This window comes from Geospiza fortis, unplaced genomic scaffold (assembly GCF_000277835.1).
Source record: "Geospiza fortis unplaced genomic scaffold, GeoFor_1.0 scaffold32, whole genome shotgun sequence".
Lineage (NCBI taxonomy): Eukaryota > Metazoa > Chordata > Aves > Passeriformes > Thraupidae > Geospiza > Geospiza fortis.
The window spans coordinates 1,642,527-1,661,215 of NW_005054428.1; the positions used below are offsets into that span (position 1 = coordinate 1,642,527).

An 18,689-nucleotide genomic window follows, 5' to 3' on the forward strand; every position below is an offset into this window, starting at 1 on the left:
CAGCAGGAAACCCTGACCCTAACTGGCCAGAGGAAGAGTTTTGGGCTTACATTCCCATGCAGAGGAGCTCCCACAGCATCACCACGAGACATTTGGACAAAAACCCACGAGGAGGGATGAAGGAGAGGATTCTGCTCGTGCATTCTCGGGTGCAGGGTTCCAGAGCAGCCTGGGGAGAGCCCAGCACCCCAAAAGTTGCTCTGAGCAGTTTTAGGTAACAGCATTGCTGCTTGGCTGGGATTTTGCCCTGCTCCTATTTCTGCAGTTGGATCTGAAGTTGCTCCTTCCCTTTTTTCCCCTCTTTTCCCCTTCTTTTTCCTCTTTTTTCCTTTTTCCCCTTTTTCTGCTGGAGATTTCCATGGTGGCATTGACAGAGCCGGAGCAGCATGAGGGCTGATCTTTGCAGCATCACCAAGCTGGGATTTTTTATATCACTCCAAGCCAAACCCAGACTTTTCAGGCAACCCCACGGCTCAACCTCCTGCTCTGGGACAGTGCCTGGTGCTGCTTGTGTCACCTCCCAGAGCCTGGCACCCCAAACCCTCTGATGGAAACCTCCATCCCTAGCTCTGATCTCGTGCCTGGGCCATCTGAGGGGCTGGGCAGGGCTCTGTGTCCTGGTTTGAACAGCCAGGTGGCTGAAATGGAAAATGCAAACCCCTTCCCTCTGAATTATTATCATTTTGAAATTAAGGGGCTCTCAGGCAAAGATATGGGAGCAGGAATAACAGTTCTTTATTAGGAAAATTAAAAATACCAATGCAACAGTGCAAACAAAGCCTGCCAGAGTGAGAGCAGGCCCTGGCACGCTGTGGCTCAGGGGGTGGCACAGCCCCATCCCATGGGGGCTCAGCCCTCCTGCAGTGCCAGCTGTGCTGCTGCTGGAGCAGGGATCCTGCACAAGGGGGGAGTTTTCCTCTGCAGCTCCAGGGCTGCTGCAGATGGGCCTGGGCTCCCTCTGGCAATGCAGGGCAGCAGAAAGCTGCTCCTCTGGCAATGCAGTGGGCAAAGGCTGCTGTGCTGCTCCAGGCTCAGATTGGATCCAGGTAGGAATGCTTGGCTCCTCCCCTGGGCGCAGCATCTCCCCATGGGATGCTGGAATTGGATCAGCCCTGCAGGGACACTCAGTGGCCATGGACAGCAGAGATCTCCTGGAGGGAGGATTGGCTGTGGCAGAGATCAAGAAAACTGCCCCAAGAACAGCAGAGAGCTACCCCAGCTCTGACAGCTGGGGACAGAACTCACACCCAGGTAAATCTTGTATTTCCCAGCCAAGACACTTCTCCACAGGGAATCCAAAGCCTTGGTTGGTATCTGTGAATGTGCCAGGGCTGGGGAGGGTTCTGAAAAGCAGAGAGCAGCTCCTAAAATCCCTTCTCTTCATGGCCCGGAGGGTTCCCAAGCTCTGAGGTCACAGAGCTAAAACGAGGGAGTTGTTGGAGTTTTTTTGCATTCAGAGTTATGAAATTCCTGTTTGAATGGACTGAAACCCTGGGCAGCTGCAAGGAAAGGAGGCTCAGACTGGGTGTGAGACATGGATGGAGCCCAGTGACAGAACACACAGCCCCAGCCAAGCCTCTGCCAGCAGCAGAGCGGGCTCAGCCCTGGCACTGGGGGGTTCAGACGATCTTTGGCCCTTCCTCGCTGCCATCTGTTTGGGATGGAGCCACGAGCTGGGCTCAGGGGCTGAAAGGAGCAACCAGCAGAGAGAAAATCCCCCAGAGCCGGGCTCAGGGACACCTCAGGACAGCTCTGCTGCCTCCAGGTGCCACCAGGCGGGCCGGGGATGTCGCCGGGCTCGTGTTGCCCGTGACAACCCGGGCTGGAGCTGCTCGCCAGGCACACACAGCCACACGTGCGTGGGTTGCCATGACAACCAGCCCGGAGTTTTGATGGATCCTGAGCTCTGTTTGCCAGCATCCACAGCACCTCCGTGGGGCTGCAACCCGGGAGGGAAAGGGCTGTCTCGGTGCCCTCCCCACCTCCAAAAAAACCCAGAGCCTTAGATCAGGAATGATGGGCAAAAAGTGTGGATTAATGATGGGAGAAGTGGGAAAAGAGAGTCAAAAAGGTTTGGTGCTGTGCTGGAGTTTAAAGGATCCTGGGCCTCTGGAGCCAGGCTGGGAGAGCTGGGGGTGCTCCCCTGGAGAGGAGAAGGCTCCAGGCAGAGCTCAGAGCCCTTGCAGGGCCTGAAGGGGCTCCAGGAGAGCTGCAGAGGGACTGGGGACAAGGATGGAGGGACAGGAGCCAGGGAATGGCTCCCAGTGCCAGAGGGCAGGGCTGGATGGGATCTTGGCAATTGGGAATTGTTCCCTGGCAGGGTGCTTGGGGTGGATTTGCGGCAGCAGCTGTGCCTGCCCTTTGAGCCCTGGCAGTGCCCAAGGCCAGGCTGGAGCACCTGGCACAGTGGGAGCTGTCCCTGCCATGGCAGGGGTGGCACTGGGTGGGATTTAACGTCTCTCCCACCACAAACCCATCTGTGGTTCAGCTGTACCACAATTCCATGATCACCAGCCTGAACCCCACTCTCACCATAAATGACATTTACTCTGGCATTAGGGATTGGCTGTAGCACCAGAAACCACCGGGTATTGCTCAGAGTGGCTTCCAGGGCAAACCCTTGCTCCTCCGGGCTGGAGGAGCCTCTTCCCGCAGGGATCCATCCCGGGATTCAGAGCCCTTCCTGCAGGGATCCAGAAGCTCTTCCCGCATGGACCCATTCCTCCTGGAAGAGCCCTTATCACATGGATCCAGCCCGAGATGGAGGAGCCCTTTCCTGCAGGGATCCATTCTGGAATGCAGAGCCCTTCCCACAGGGATCCAGGAGCCCTTTCCTACAGGGATTCATTCTGGAATACAGAGCCCTTCCTGCAGGGACTCCTCTCAGGACAGCAGAACCCTTTCCTGCAGGGATCCATCCCGGGATTGAGAGCCTTTCCTGCAGGGATCCATCCCAGCTCCAGGAGCCCTTCCCACAGGGATCCATCCCGGGACTGAGAGCCCTTCCTGCAGGGATCCATTCCAGGATCCAGGAGCCCTTTCCCACAGGGATCCAACCCAGGATGCAGATCCTTTTCTTGAATCCATCCCGGGATGGAGGAGCCCTTTCCCGCAGGGATCCAGAAGCCCTTTCCCGCAGGGATCCAGAAGCCCTTTCCCGCAGGGATCCATCCCTGCTCCGGGAGCTCTTCCCGCAGGGATCCATCCCGGGATGCAGATCCCTTTCTCGAATCTATCCCGGGATGGAATATCCCTTTCCCTCATGGATCCATCCCGGGATGGGGATCCCTTTCTCGAATCTATCCCGGGATGCGGATCCCTTTCCTGCGTGGATCCATCCCGGGATGCGGATCCCTTTCCCGCATGGATCCATCCCGGCCCCGGGGCTCTCCTCTCCCTCCCTGGTGCCGCTCCCCGGACAGGGAGAGGCTGCGGAGCTCACGGGGAGCTCTGGAGCTCTGCAGAGCTGAGCTATTTCTGGAGCTGGAATGTGTCTGCGTCCCGCCTGGCTCCCTCCAAACGCTTCCCGAGGAGCGCAGGAGGTAAAACAGAGCAGCGCTGTGCCCGATCCAGCCTTTCCTTGCCGTGCCTTCCTTCCCTGCAGCTGCGGCCCCGGCCGCACAGGGGGACCCATCCCGGCCACCAGCACGGTGGGGCAGAGACCAGAGGCTGTGTGTGGGGTTTGGGGCAGAAAAGCTAGGATTTGGGGCAGAAAAGCTCGGATTTGGGGCAGGCTTGGCGGCCCTGAGGATCAGGGCAGTGCCACTGGGGGAAAGGAGGGGCAGGGAGAAGGAAGGACAGGGAAGAGGGAAGCAGCGGAGCAAGGCATCGCTGCAGCTGCTGCAGCCGTGCTCCGGCTCAGCAAAACCAGTTTGGATGGAGCCTGGAGCTCTGGGGACACTGGTCCAGAGCCCCCGGTTCCTGCCAGCAAGATAAAGTTTAAAGTTTAAAGTTTAAAGTTTATCCCATCCCAGCCCTGCCATGGCAGGGACGGCTCCCACTGTCCCAGGTGGCTCCAGCCTGGCCTTGGGCACTTCCAGGGATCCAGGGGCAGCCACAGCTGCTCTGGGAATCTGTGCCAGGCCTCAGCACTTTAAATTTGGGTGATGCCAAGGGGGACAAGAGATGGGAGAGGGATGGAGGTGAGTGGAGTCACCCAGTGTCCCCTTGGACAGGAGGAAGCAGAGTCACAGGCTGGGGGTTGTGCAGGAGTAACTGGAGTGGGAATTCTCTGGATCAGCCAGAGCTGGCAGATGTTTGCACACCCCTGTGTCCCTCCTGGAAGGTGACAGGCACAGGGGGCACCTGGAGTCTGAATTTCCTGGAGATTTGCGTGTGGAGTGAGAGGTTTGGGTCGTTTGGGAGCGCTCTGCTCTCAGGGAGCAGCATGGGGCAGGAGCAGAGCACGGCTGGGACCTGAGCTGGGGCTTTGTGGATCTCAGCAAGAGATCCCAGACCCTGTGCCCTCAGGGATTTAGGGTGTGGGGATCCCAGACCCTGTGCCCTCAGGGATTTAGGGTGTGGGGATCCCAGACCCTGTGCCCTCAGGGATTTAGGGTGTGGGGATCCCAGACCCTGTGCCCTCAGGGATTTAGGGTGTGGGGATCCCAGACCCTGTGCCCTCAGGGATTTAGGGTGTGGGGATCCCAGACCCTGTGCCCTCAGGGATTTAGGGTGTGGGGATCCCAGACCCTGTGCCCTCAGGGATTTAGGGTGTGGGGATCACAGACCCCGTGCCCTCAGGGCTTTGGGGTCAAGCCCAGGCCTGGTTTTGTGATGGGTTCTTTGTTTTCTGTGTGGGGTTCAGGGCTTTGGGGTGTGGGGATCACTGTGAGCTCCTGCTGGACGCAGGGACAGCAAAGCCCCCAAGGAGAGTTAACAGGGCCTGGGCTCTTTATCACCCCAGGGACTGACTGAGCCCTGTCTGTGCTGCTGTGTCCTGGTGCTAAACCCAACATTTACCCACTGGCTGGGAAATGCTTTTGTAGCACTTCCTTGAGCTTTCCCCCTTGTTAAACAAAACCTGCATTTTGTTTTAATACAGCTCCAAATTTAACCCAGGGATGATTTTTTTCCTTAGTGCAGCATTGCTGGGTGGGGTGGTTTAAATTCACCTGTGCCTTCAGTTTGTGTCCCAGTGATTTCAGGCATCCTCAGTGCTCACATTCAGCTTTTGTTTGTGCAGAGGAGCTTTTGCCATGACATTGTGAGGAGCTTTCTGTATTTCCTAGGAGCTCTGTGAGAGCCCAAATGCTTTCAGGAGAAGCCTCAGATAAAGCTGCAGCTTTGAAATGATCTGATTTCATCGCTGGCAGCAGAAGGGATGGTGGGGGAGAAGTTGGGAAGAGTTCCTGCCTAAAAGTGCTGGTTCCATTAAATCCTCACAGCCTGACCTGCCTGGAGTTATTTCCTGCTGTGTAACGAGAAATATTAATTGGAAAAGGCAAAAAGAGTAACCCTGGATGGTGTGGGTGGGGATGAAGTTCTGCAGTGCCTCCTCCTGCTCCTCCTGCATTCCCAGTCCCAGTCAATGTCTTGGTTTGGAAAGCCAGGTGTCTGCTGAGGAAGGCTGGAGCCTCCCTGAAATGGAGAATGTAAACCCTCCCCACCCCTCCGAATTGCTATAAATTTTAAATTAAGGGGCTCTCAGGTAAAAATATGGGAGCAGGAATAACAGTTCTTTAATAGGGAAAGGGGAAAAAAAAAGGATAAAATAAACAATGCAGTGAACTAAACCAACACTGGCAGAGTCAGAACCCAAGCTGACACCCTGTGGGTCAGGGTGCTGGCAGCAGTCCCATTGGAATTGTGGCTCAGCCCTCCTGCAGTGCCAGGGGTGGTTCTGCTGGAGCAGGGATCCTGGAGAAAGGTGCAGTCTCTGCCTCTGGAGATCCAGGGCAAGAGGCAGCTGCTGTTCCTCTGGGCAATCCAGTGCAGGAGCCGTGCTGGTGTTCCAGAATCTCCAGATTCTATCCGGGTAGGAATGCTTGGCTCCTCCCTCTGGGCTCCCATCTCCCAATGGGATGCTGTAGTTCTTATCAGCCATGCAGGGACATTCAATGGCTGTTATCAACAGGTGTCCCCCTGGAGGGAGGTGTGAATGTGGTCACTCAAAGACAAACTGCCCACTTGACAAAGATAATCTGCCATACAGATGATAATTGAAAACATCTTGCATTGCAACCTTCAGCAGAAAGGCACTGAGGATGCTCCAGGCCACCACAGGGATGCCACCTCTGTCACCTCTGCAGTGTCCCCACCCCTAGACACACCTTCATGGATGGCGCCCTGTGGCAGCCTCTTCACCCTGCCCCTTTTCCCTGCATCCAGGACAGGCTCTGGCTCATCCTGGCACTATTCAAATCCAGGCTGGACACCGGGGCCTGGAGCCCCTGGCACAGTGGGAGGTGTCCCTGCCATGGCAGGGTGGCACTGGGTGGGATTTAAGGTCCCTTCCAACCCAAACCATTTTGGGATTCTGGGATCCTGTGTTTCTGGGATTCTGAGAACTTTGTTAAGCCAGCTCCAGCCTTTTGAACATTATTTCTCCTCATTATTTCTCCTCATTACCTTCCCATTTACTTTTCTATTAAAGTTTAACCCCACTGAGGCTGGGAGTGGATGAACCATCCTTGACTGTGCCAGAGCACAGGGCAGAGCTCAGCTTTATTTCCCTGCTCTGAATTACTCAGGATGGGGCTGAATTTGCATTCCCAGCATGGAATTACTTCAGGATGGGGTTGAATTTGCTCTCCCAGCTCTGAATTACCCAGGATGGGGTAGAATTTGCACTCCCAGCCCTGAATTATTCAGGATGGGGATGAATTTGCTCTCCCAGCCCTGAATTATTCAGGATGGAGTTGAATTTGCACTCCCAGCTCTGAATTACTCAGGATGAGGCTGAATTTGCACTCCCAGCCCTAAATTACTCAGGATGGGGATGAATTTGCTCTCCCAGCCCTGAATTATTCAGGATGGGATTCAATTTGCACTCCCAACCCTGAATTACTCAGGATGGGGCTGAATTTGCACTCCCAGCCCTGAATGACTCAGGATGGGGCTGAATTTGCACTCCCAGCTATCAATTACTCAGGATGGGGTTGAGTTTTCACTCCCAGCACTGAATTACTCAGGATAGGGTTGAATTTGCACTCTGGATCTGATTTTAGGAGAAGCAGAAACCCCATCAGCAGCCAGGCTCCCATGCCTGGTCTTTGTGTCTCTGGAAATGGATCATTCCACGTGCAGAGAAAACTCTGCAGTTCTGCTCCTCCAAAATGATTTGCTTGAGAATCAGAGAAGAGGAGAGCACAGGGGAAAAAATGCCTAAAAGATAAAGCCAAAATGGTGACAGAAGGGTTGAGATAAGGAGGGAAAGGGCGAGCAGGGAAAATCCCTGAAGTGTGGATGGGAGCAAGGAATAAAATTCCAGATTTGGGAGCAAGGACTAAAATCCCTGATTTGGGAGCAAGGAATAAACTCCCTGATTTCTGGAGAGGCTATGAGTGTCTGTGATGCAGTGACACCCATCCCAAGCTGCCTCATCTCACGAATGTCTCTTCTCTCCCACCCCAGGCACCCTTTTCCTATGAACACCTGAGTCTCCTCCACCTCTCAGAGGATGCACCTGTAGCAGCCTTCACACAGGTAAGAGCCCAGCCATGGCCCCAGCGCCTGCTCCAGGGGTTTTGGGGGTGTCAGGACCACAAACTCCGTGCTCTCAGGGCTTTGGGGTCAAGCCCAAGCGTGGTTTTGTGATGGTTTCTTTGCTTTCTGTGGGGTTCAGGCCTTTGGGGGTGTGGGGATCACAGACCCCGTGCCCCCAGGGCTTTGGGGTGTGGGATTACAGACCCCATGCACTCAGGGCTTTGGGGTGTGGGGATAACACTCCCTGTGCCCTCAGGGCTTTGGGGTCAAGCCCAAGCGTGGTTTTGTGATGGTTTCTTTGCTTTCTGTGGGGTTCAGGCCTTTGGGGGTGTGGGGATCACAGACCCTGTGCTCCCAGGGCTTTGGGGTCATGGCTAGGCCTGGTTTTGTGATGGTTTCTTTGCTTTCTGCAGGGTTCACGGCTTTGGGGGTGTGGGGATCATAGACCCTGTGCCCTCATGGCTTTGGGGTCAATCCCAGGCCTGGTTTTGTGATGGTCTCTCTGCTTTCTGTGTGGTTCAGGGCTTTGGGGTATGGGGATCACAAACCCCGTGCCCTCAGGGCTTTGGGGTGTGGGGATAACACTCCCTGTGCCCTCAGGGCTTTGGGGTCAAGCCCAAGCGTGGTTTTGTGATGGTTTCTTTGCTTTCTGCAGGGTTCACGGCTTTGGGGGTGTGGGGATCATAGACCCTGTGCCCTCATGGCTTTGGGGTCAATCCCAGGCCTGGTTTTGTGATGGTCTCTCTGCTTTCTGTGTGGTTCAGGGCTTTGGGGTATGGGGATCACAAACCCCGTGCCCTCAGGGCTTTGGGGTGTGGGGATAACGCTCCCCGCGCCCTCAGGGGTTTGGGGTCAAGCCTAAGCATGGTTTTGTGATGGTTTCTGTGCTTTCTGTGGGGTTCAGGGCTTTGGGGGTGTGGGGATTCACAGACCCCATGCCCTCAGGGCTTTCGGGTGTGGAGATCACCAACCCCCGAAGCCCTCAGGAATTTGGGGTGTGGGGATCACAGACCCCATGCCCTCAGGGCTTTGAGGTCAATCCCAAGCATGGTTTTGTGATGGTTTCTGTGCTTTCTGTGGGGTTCAGGGCTTTGGAATGTGGGGATCACAGACCCCATGCCCTCAGAGCTTTGGGAGTGTGAAGATCACAAACCCCCAAAGCCCTCAGGAATTTGGGGTGTGGAGATCACAAACCCCATGCCTTCAGGGCTTTGGGAGTGTGGGGATCCCAGACCCTTTGCTCCCAGGACTTTGGGGTCAAGCCCAGGCCTGGTTCTTTGGGTTTGTTACTTTCTGTGGGGTTCAGGGCCTTGGAGGACAGAGATCACAAACCCCGTGCCTTCATTGCTTTGGGGTCAAGCCCAGGCCTGGCTTTGTGATGGGTTCTTTGCTTTTTGTGGGGTTTACGGCTTTGGGGATGTGAGGATAACACTCCTCGTGCCCTCAGGGGTTTGGGGTGTGGGGATAACATTCCCCATGCCCTCAGGGGTTTGGGGTCAAGCCCAGGCCTGGTTTTGTGACGGGTTCTTTGTTTTCTGTGGGGCTCCTGTGGGTTTTGTGCCCCTCTGAGGTGACACAGCCCCAGGGCGTTGCAGTTCCTAGAGCAGGCATTGGTGACTGAGCATTAAAAGATGTTTTGAGGGGTAAGGACTTGTGCAGATTTGGTTTTTCACTTTGTTTCTGCTGACAGAGGGCTCTGCTTTGGTTTGTAGGTGATCCCATCCAGGTGTTCACAGTGGTTTTCTGGTCCCAGCAGCCGTGGTTTGCAGGGTGAGGGTGGAGCTGAAAATGTCAAATATTGAGACACAGAAGCTGCTGCTGTGTCTCTCCCCTCGAACATGACCAGCAGCTCCCAAATCCCACCTCCCCTGCAGCTCTGCCTTTTCCCCTGGCAAACTTCATTAAATCTCTTCATTTGCTGCTGATGTTTTGCCTCCCTGGGGGATGCTGCCTGCCCGACTTTGGGGGAAGTTTGTGGGAATAAATTGCTGCTCATGGAGCTCTTGGAAAGCCGGGTGCTGCTGGGCACGGACATGATCCGCCCCAGGACATTTTAGGGACTCAATTCCAGGTCTGGAGCCGGTGTTGGGTGGATTTTAAGGGCTGGGAATCACTTGGCTGATGTGAGCCAGAGTGGAAAACGGGATTGTTTGGGGATTGTTTGGAGCTTTATCCATAGGGATACCCATCCCCTGGCTGCAGCCGGGCTGTGGGGCATTTTCCCAGGTAAAACGTGGTGGCACAGGATGGAAACCTGGGCATGGGCCAGGCCGGGGGAGCTGTTCCTGCTGCTGGCCCTGCAGAAGGCACAGCTGTTTAGGCAGGGCTTGAGGGTGATCAGGGCTGAGCGCTAATTGCAGGGGACAGGTTGTGCTCCCCGGGAGCAGCAGTGACAGCTCAGAGCCGCCTCCACCGGCGCTTAAAGCTGATTATCCCCGACCTTTCCCGTCCCGAGTGCTCCTTGCAGCGTCCCCTCAGCCGGGCCTGCCTCCTGCCCTCCATTCCCGGCGGCAGAGGGACAATAAACCCGCAATAAACCAAATAAATTCATCTGCTGTGTCGTCTGGCCGCCCCACACCCCCTCCTCCTCCTCGCCGTCCTTTTTGGCAATCTGTCATTCTCAATTCTGGTGCGGGGCCAGGAGCTGAGTGAAAACTCCTCGGGCAGCTGGAGCGCGACACAATGGGGTTTAAATGGGGTTTAAATGGGGTTTAAATGGGGTTTAAATGGGGTTTAGTGTGTTTGTAAACAACTGCACGGAGCGGGGCCCGCCCAGACAGAGCCGGTGAGAGCAGAATTAATTCCCCAGCGGGCAGAGAAAAGAGGAAACATCCCCCAGTGCTGTGGTCTCTTCCAGCTCCGGGGTGTCACCGAGGCCACCGAGCGCTGGGCTGGCCCTTCCCGGAGCGGTGGCACGGCAGGAGATGAGCAGGGACAGCTGGAGAGGCTGGGGGGGGGGGGGGGCTCCGAGGATGCTCCTGGTATGCTCCGGGGATGCTCCGGGGATGCTCCGAGGATGCTCCGAGGATGCTCCGGTTCGGTGTCAGCTCGCCTTGGAGATCAGCTCGCAGGGAGGAAAGATCAGTGAAGGGAATGAAAGCTTCTGGCCTGTCAAAATAGCCCCGTTTCTCTCGAATTCACACAGCTTGTTCCTGGTGGGGAAAGAAAGAAAAAAAAAAAAAGCCCAACCAAAAATAGTTTAGTGGTTTCTTTGCAACGGGAATTTTAAAAAATCCTTTACTGAGGAGGGAACAACAGGGAGGGGGCAAAAAGCTGTAGCTGGAGCACATGGATTGGATGATCCCAGGTCATTAATTTTGGTGAAAAAACCTGAATTTCCAGGGATTTCCCTCTCTGCTGCTGAGGGCTGTGAGGGAAGAGGGCAGACACCAGGAGATCACTGATTACACACACAGGAGTTCTTCTAGAGGGGAAATCAGAGAAAAAAAAACCCTGAAATGAAGCCCTTGGTGTGAGCAGAGCCAGCCCTGCGGGTCTGTGCTGCTCCTCTGGGGCGGCTGCAGCCTCTCCCTGCCCTGAGCACCCAGAGAGCAGCAACTGGCACTGCAGACACCAGAGCCATCTCATTAATGAACTCACAACGTGCTGGGGTTAATTTTATTAAATTTTGGAAGCAGAGTAACGGAGATGAAATGTAAGAAAAGGTTGGGAAGGGGAAGGAGGGGCTGCCAGCCCTGGTGGCCTTTGGTGCTGAGGGGTGCTCAGGTTATGCACAGGTAACTGCAGGTGATGGATGAGAGAATCCCAGAACAGGATCACAGAATATCCAGAGTGGGAAGGGACCCACAGGTGTGAGAAATGAGCCTCACTTTCAAAAATTTAAAAGGTTTATTAGAACCTTATGAAAAATACAACACAAGACTGAATATAGAAAACATCACAGCTCCAGGAGCAGAGGATTTCCCCACCATGTGCTCACCCACACCATGCAGGTTTCACCTTTTAACCTTTTGCCCCCCCAAAGTTCTGTCCATGACTCCTCCTTCCCTGCCCAGGGGTGCAGATCACTGCCTGACACCTTGAGTGGGGGGCAGCTGTTGCCATGGTAACGAGTGACCCTCCCAAATGTCCCAAACCCAGGGCACCCCTGAGAACAACACAAGGGGGTAAAACACAACTATAAATCTATAAAACTTCTCCTACCATGTATCTATGATATTTGCCTTTTAATTGTGAGAGTCAGCCATGGCATTACTCATTTATCACACAGGATCACCGAGTGCAGTCTCTGTCCCTGCCCAGACCCCCCAACAGCCCCGCCCTGGCCATCCCTGCAGCGCTGCCCAAATTTCTCCCCCATCCTTCATCTCCCCCATCCCTCACTCTCACACAATCATGGAATGTGCTGAGCTGGAAGGGACCCACAGGGATGATCAATGCCAAAGCCAAACCCTGCCCAGAGCCCCCAGCAAGCCCAGCCTGGGCATCCCTGGAGCTCTGGCAGCCTCGGGGCCGTGCCCATTCCCTGGGCAGCCTGGGCAGTGCCAGCACCCTCTGGGGGAAGAACCTTGCCCTGAGCTCCAGCCTGAGCTGCCCTGGCCCAGCTCCAGCCGTGCCCTGGCTGCTGTCCCTGGCCCAGAGCAGAGATGGGAGCTGCCCCTCGGGAGGAGCTGCAGATCCCTGAGCTCTGCCCTCAGTGTGCCCTGCTCCAGCTGCACACACTCACTCACCTGGTTTCACTCCATCCAGGGAGGTTCTGCTTTCCTTTCCCAATCTCTCTGGGATTTTACTGACCCCTCCCTCTCTCCTGCAAGCTGGATACTTCTGGCCATGAATTCCCTGATCCCCTTGGAAGTGAAAATTAAGTTTCTTTTCCTTTTCCCCCAATTCTTTGCTGGCAAAATGTTGCTCTCTATCCCCCCTGCCTATTTCTCCATGGTAAGGGACATCAGCTCTGTATTTACTGCCTTCAGACCGATTTGAGTTCTGCTGGGAGGGAAATTGAAGTCACTGCTCACATGTTGCACCTCAGCTCTTCCCCTGCTCCCAGAGCTCTTCCTCTCTGCCTGGATGTGCTGGCACAGCTTAATCCTGCTGGGCTTTCCAGGAATAACCGAGTTTGTTTGGATAAATGGGGTGTAGGGTGTGTGCAAACCCATCACAAGAGCTGCAGCCTTCCCTGTTTTTTTTTGGGAATGCTGTTTTGCCTGCTGGATCTCCAGCATCCCACACGAGCTCTCTTCCCCCCTGACAGCTCGGTGAATAAACTCCATGCTAATTTTAGCTCTCCCTCCAAGGTGGGTATCTGAGGTTTGGGCACCATCAATGCCTCATTCATAAACCTACAAACACTGTGAAAAGAACGGGGGGGACGGGGGGCAGCGAGGGTCCCGCCCTGGACGTGTCTGATCCTCCAGCAGCTGCAGCTCTGCCTCACTGGGAGAACAAGCCAGGGCTGTTCCTTCAGCAGCCAGGAAAGGGCTGTGTGTTTATATTTAGGGCCCTGGCGGTGTGTGCAGTGTGTGCAGGTGGCGCATGAAAACCTGCCATGATTTCTTACCCTGTTTTTCCTGGACTGGCCTGAGCTCCCTGGGAGAGCTCTGAAAATTTCCTCGTGGCCGTCTCTGGGTTTTGGAGCCTTTGGGTGTTGTTTGGTGAAACCTGGGGGGTTTTTCCCGTGCACTTTTTGGACAGAGTTTTGCCCAGAACACACAATTTTCTACAGCACGTTGGTGGCTCCTGCCACTTGGAGTTTGTGGAGTGTTGGGATTTGGGATCGTTGGGATTTGGAATCGTTGGGATTTGGGATCGTTGGGAATTGGAATCATTGGGATTTGGGATCACTGGGATTTGGGATCACTGGGATTTGGGATCGTTGGGATTTGGGATCGTTGAGATTTGGGATCATTGGGATCTGGGATCATTGGGATTTGGGATCACTGGGATTTGGGATTGTTGGGATTTGGGATCATAGAGATTTGGAATCGTTGGGATTTGGGATTGTTGGGATTTGGGATTGTTGGGATTTGGGATCATTGGGATCTGGGATCATCGGGATTTCTCACTGGATAAGAGAACAGTGAAAATGAATAGGTGGGGATGAGACCTCTTCCAGCAGGGAGGTGAGTGGAGGTCCAGGATCTGGGTGTGGCAGCTCTGAGCTTCACTTCTGACCTTGAGCTGCTCTGACCTTGACCTGTGACCTTCACCTGTGACCTTCACCTGTGACCTTCCCCTCTGCTCTGGCCTTCACCTTTCCATCCTCACAGAGTTCCTCCTGTGGCTGTGGCCCTTGGGGACACAGTTTGGTGGCACTGGGTTGATGGCTGGCCTTGGTCTTGTCCAGCCTTGGTGATCCTGGGATTCCCTGGGCTCTGCCAGAAGGAGGCCTCATTCACCTCCAGCCTTCCTCTTCCTCCAAAGCGAGAAATGGGGGAAAAAATGGGGAAAACTCAGAACTGGGTCCCTAAACCCACAGCTCTTGGTGTGAGTGAGAAATGGGGGAATAATGGGGGAAAAAACTCAAACAGGAAAAATTCCTGTTTGAATGGACTGAAACTCTGGGCAGCTGCAAGGAAAGAGGCTCAGACTGGGTGTGAGACATGGATGGAGCCCAGTGAGGAGAAAAGATGCTGAATTTGAATTCTCTGCTCCTGTAACCAAACCGTGACAGGTTGTGGTGCTGGGAGAGGAGGCAGAAAAAAGTGAACTGCAGGTTCTGTTTGCACTGAAATATTTTTGGGCATGTTTGGGTTCTTTGCTGTGGCAACCAGAGGGGTTATTTTTAGAATTTCTCCCAAGATGCTCCTCCGTGCCTCACTGAGCTGCTTGGGAAGCGAAGCTGTCCCAGGGGATTTCGAGTTGAAATGAACATTAATTCTGAAAAACTCCGAAAGATTTTGTTCTTCAGAACTGAGCAGATCCTGTGTGAAATCCTTCTCACCGTGTGTCCAGCCTGGACCTCCTGCTGGGCATTCCCAAATTCCCTCTTTTAGGAATGGAAAGGCTCTGCTTTCATTTGGGAACCCCTGACTACAGAATTAAACCAGGGATAGATATTATGGCAGCTTGGCTTAGCAGTTCCACAGAGTAATCCCAAAATATCCGCTGGCATTTGCAGCCCCAGCGTTCCTGGCCCCGAGCCAGGGAAGGGCCTCCAAGCCTGACCCAGCCAAGATCAGATCCCTGTTTTCCTTGGGAGATCCATCGGGGAAGGGAACAGGGGTTTGGTTGGGATTTTGGGTGTAATTCTATGGCAAAAGTCATTCATGGAATCCCAGAACGGTTTGGGTTGGAAGGGGCCTTAAATCCCATCCCATTCCATGGGCAGGGGCTGTCCCAGGTGCTCCAGCCTGGCCTTGGGCACTGCCAGGGCTCCAGGGGCAGCCACAGCTGCTCTGGCAATTCCAGCCCCTCACAGGGAAGGATTTCAGCTCAAAATCCTCCAGGATTTCCTAAGCTGCCACTGGGATATTTCCACCTTCCAGTTTCCGCACAAAAAGCAGTTGGGGTATTCAGGCTGGAGCATTTCTTCCTTTGGGAAGTGTTGTGGTGCTCCATAAGGCCCAGATCCCAAAAGAACAAAATCAATCCCAAAAGATCCCCAAGCAGATCCATCAGGGAAGGGGAAGCTGCTTTTCCAAATGTCATCTTTCATATTGTATTGTCTTTCATCCTGTCCTGGTTTGAACAGCCAGGTGTCTGCTGAGGAAGGCAGGAGCCTCCCCCGAAAGGAAAAATGCAAACCCCCTCCCTCTGAATTATTATAAATTTGAAATTAAGGGGCTCTCAGGCAAAGATATGGGAGCAGGAATAACAGTTCTGTACTAGGAAAATTAAAAATACCAATGCAACAGTGCAAACAAAGCCTGCCAGAGTGAGAGCAGGCCCTGGCACGCTGTGGCTCAGGGGTGGCACAGCCCCATCCCATGGGGGCTCAGCCCTCCTGCAGTGCCAGCTGTGCTGCTGCTGGAGCAGGGATCCTGCACAAGGGGGGAGTTTTCCTCTGCAGCTCCAGGGCTGCTGCAGATGGGCCTGGGCTCCCTCTGGCAATGCAGGGCAGCAGAAAGCTGCTCCTCTGGCAATGCAGGGGGCAAAGGCTGCTGTGCTGCTCCAGGCTCAGATTGGATCCAGGTAGGAATGCTTGGCTCCTCCCCTGGGCGCAGCATCTCCCCATGGGATGCTGGAATTGGATCCAGCTCTGACAGGTGGGGATTGAACACACAGCCCCAGCCACAAACACATCCAGAATCCCTTAAACACACTGCCATGGATTGGGAAAATCCACTGGGAAAACCAACAACAGCCCTTTCTCCACAGCCTGCTCAGGAACACTTTGTGTTTTGGGATATCTTGTTCCTCTCTTGGAATTTTTTCCAGCCTGCTCCGCAAAGTGTTTCCAGGTGCACATGGACAAGGCAGTTCTCTGTCTGCCCATGGTTTGGTCAAGGGCTCTATTATTCCTTGGAGAATTTTAGAAAAAAAAAAAAGAATTAAAATGTGCAGAGGAGCATCCACAGATGGTCAGGTTTGGAGGAAAAGGTTTCCTTATCTCTGTATATTGATGAGTTATAGAATCAAACAGGATGGTTTGTGATTAAAAACCATCTCCTTCCAACCTTCCACTTAAAGAACACCAAATTCTAAACCCCAGGGGTTTAATATCCCAGAGAGATTTGGAAAACCTTAAAAGTCACCACATTCCAAAGTTAAGGGTTTGATATCTCAGAGAGTTTTGAAAAACCTTAAAAATCATCAAATTCCAAACCCCAGGGGTTTGATATCTCAGAGTGGTTTAGAAAACCTTAAAAATCATCAAATTCCAAACTCCAAGAGTTTTATGGACAAGAGAGATTTGGAAAATCTTAAAAATCACCAAATTCCAAACTCCAAGGGTTTGATAGCCCAGAGAGGTTTGGAAAACCCTAAAAGTCACCAAATTCCAAACCCCAGGGGTTTAATATCTCAGAAAGGTTTAGAAAACTTTAAAAGTCACCAAATTCCAAACTTGAGGGGTTTGATATTCCAGAGATGCTTCAAATCCAGGGATTCCAAACCGAGCCCCAGATGGGCAATTAAAGACTGGGGGAATTCAGGCTCTTGGAGGCCCAGGACTGGCACAGGGATTTTAAATACATTTCAGAATTTGAGTCTTGAAGAAAAGGAGCAGCAGAGCTGTTAAAGTTCCCTGTGAGCAGTGGGGCATCCTCAGACGTTGTTAAGAGAAATTTCAGGGGGTGGGTTTGCCTCAAGGTGTTAAAGCAACACAGGGATGGATCACCCAGGGAAAATGAGGGAAAAATCAGGAAAAGGATGTGATGTCAACGTTAGTAACAGGGAGCACTCAGCTCTTGAAACATTTTACTTTTACCAAGATTTATCCGCAGAACTCGTTGTTGTTTTCAGTTATAATCCGGCCCTGTGCTCCGTTCTGCAGCCATAGAAGCAATTAGAATATTATTTGTTTATTCTCCGCACTACTGTTGTTTATAGGAACAAAAATCAGCTTCTCCCAGCCAAGCAGCCAGGCAGATTTTTAATTTTTTTTTTTGATTCAAACCCATGTGACCAGTTCTGATTTAATCCTGGAAGATGCTGCAACTTTTAAACTCCACAGTTTTAACAACCTCATTTGCCATTTCATGTTGATGCGGATAAACAAGATGGCTTTAATTTTTCCTGGTTGTTTTCTTGTTTCTTCTCTCCTTATTATTATCATCATTATCATTATACCACAGAAGCAAAATTATGGAGCGGAATAAACAGCATTTTCCAGCAGTCAGGTGGGGCAGGTTCATTTTCAGGTTTGTTCTGGGTACAGAAAATAAAAATCCACACTCTGCATTGGGAATATTGAAAGCAGGAGGCTCCTGTGGAGCCAGGGATGTGCAGGTGGAGTCAACAGAGAATCTGAAATCTGTGACAAATTCAATGTTCATGGAAGGGCCTGGAGGGGCTGGAGCGAGTTCAGGGCAGGGAATGGAGCTGGGAAGGGTCTGGAGCCCCAGGAGGGGCTGAGGGAGCTGGGAAGGGGCTCAGCCTGGAGCAAAGGAGGCTCAGGGGCCCTTGTGGCTCTGCACAGCTCCTGCCAGGAGGGCACAGCCGGGGGGTCGGGCTGTGCTCCAGGAACAGGGACAGGAGCAGAGGGAACGGCCTCAGGCTGGGCCAGGGCAGCTCAGGGTGGATATTGGGAAAATTCCTTCATGGAAAGGACTGTCCAGCCCTGGCACAGCTGGCCAGGACAGTGCTGGAGTCCCCCATCCCTGGAGGGATTTAAGACCTGTGGATGTGGCACTTGGGGACATGGGTTAGTGGGACTTTCAACATAATGATCCTGTGATTCTCTACAGAATTATGTGTCTTGTATATCATGAAGGAGTGCAGCTTCTATTCCAGGAAGTTTCATCCTTTTGTAGATTAGTGAAGGAAGGATAACATTCTCTGTGGCTGGAAGTCATAATTAATTTCCTATATATTTAGTAAGAAAATACATATTTTTTGCTTTCAACCTCTGAAACTGTTATCTATGTATGTTAAATATAGTGTGAGTACTTTGTTAATTTTCACACCAGAAAGATCAAGAACAGTAAATCACCCTGCTACCTTTTAGCTGTACATTGAGAAAACTCATATCCTGAGAAGTTCAAGGCAATCTGAGCTTTGGCTCCCTTACATGCTGAGATAATTTACATGTGTCTTTAAGATCACAGTGATTTGGGCGATTAACATTTTTAAGTACAATTAACACCAAATGTTATCAAAAACCTTTTGCAAATTGCAATTTGCTGCTGCAAAGAGCAAGGAAGAAACTGAGCATTTGGCTTCCTATTTGCAGCCATAATTCAGTGCCATACAAACATGGGTATTGTGCTTTGCAGGAACTTTATCTCCCAAGGAATTCCTGGATGTGGCACTCAGAGCTCTGGGCTGGGGACAAGGTGGGCACAGGTTTGATGATCTTGGAGGTCTTTTCCAACCTAATTCATTCTGTGGTTCTGTGATTCATCACTGTTAGATCTGTCTCTCGTGTTGTGGCATGGGGAATTATGGAATGGTTTGGATTGGGAGAGACCCTAAATCCC

General features: G+C 52.8%; 1 protein-coding gene across 1 annotated transcript in view; it reads left to right on the forward strand.

Moving 5' to 3' along the window:
- HIVEP3 (HIVEP zinc finger 3) overlaps positions 1-18,689 on the forward strand; it is a 305,383-nt gene that overhangs the window by 130,428 nt on the left and 156,266 nt on the right. Inside the window, 1 exon segment of the mRNA XM_031061871.1 lies at positions 7,576-7,647. The gene's annotated coding sequence lies outside the window, so the exon portion shown is untranslated.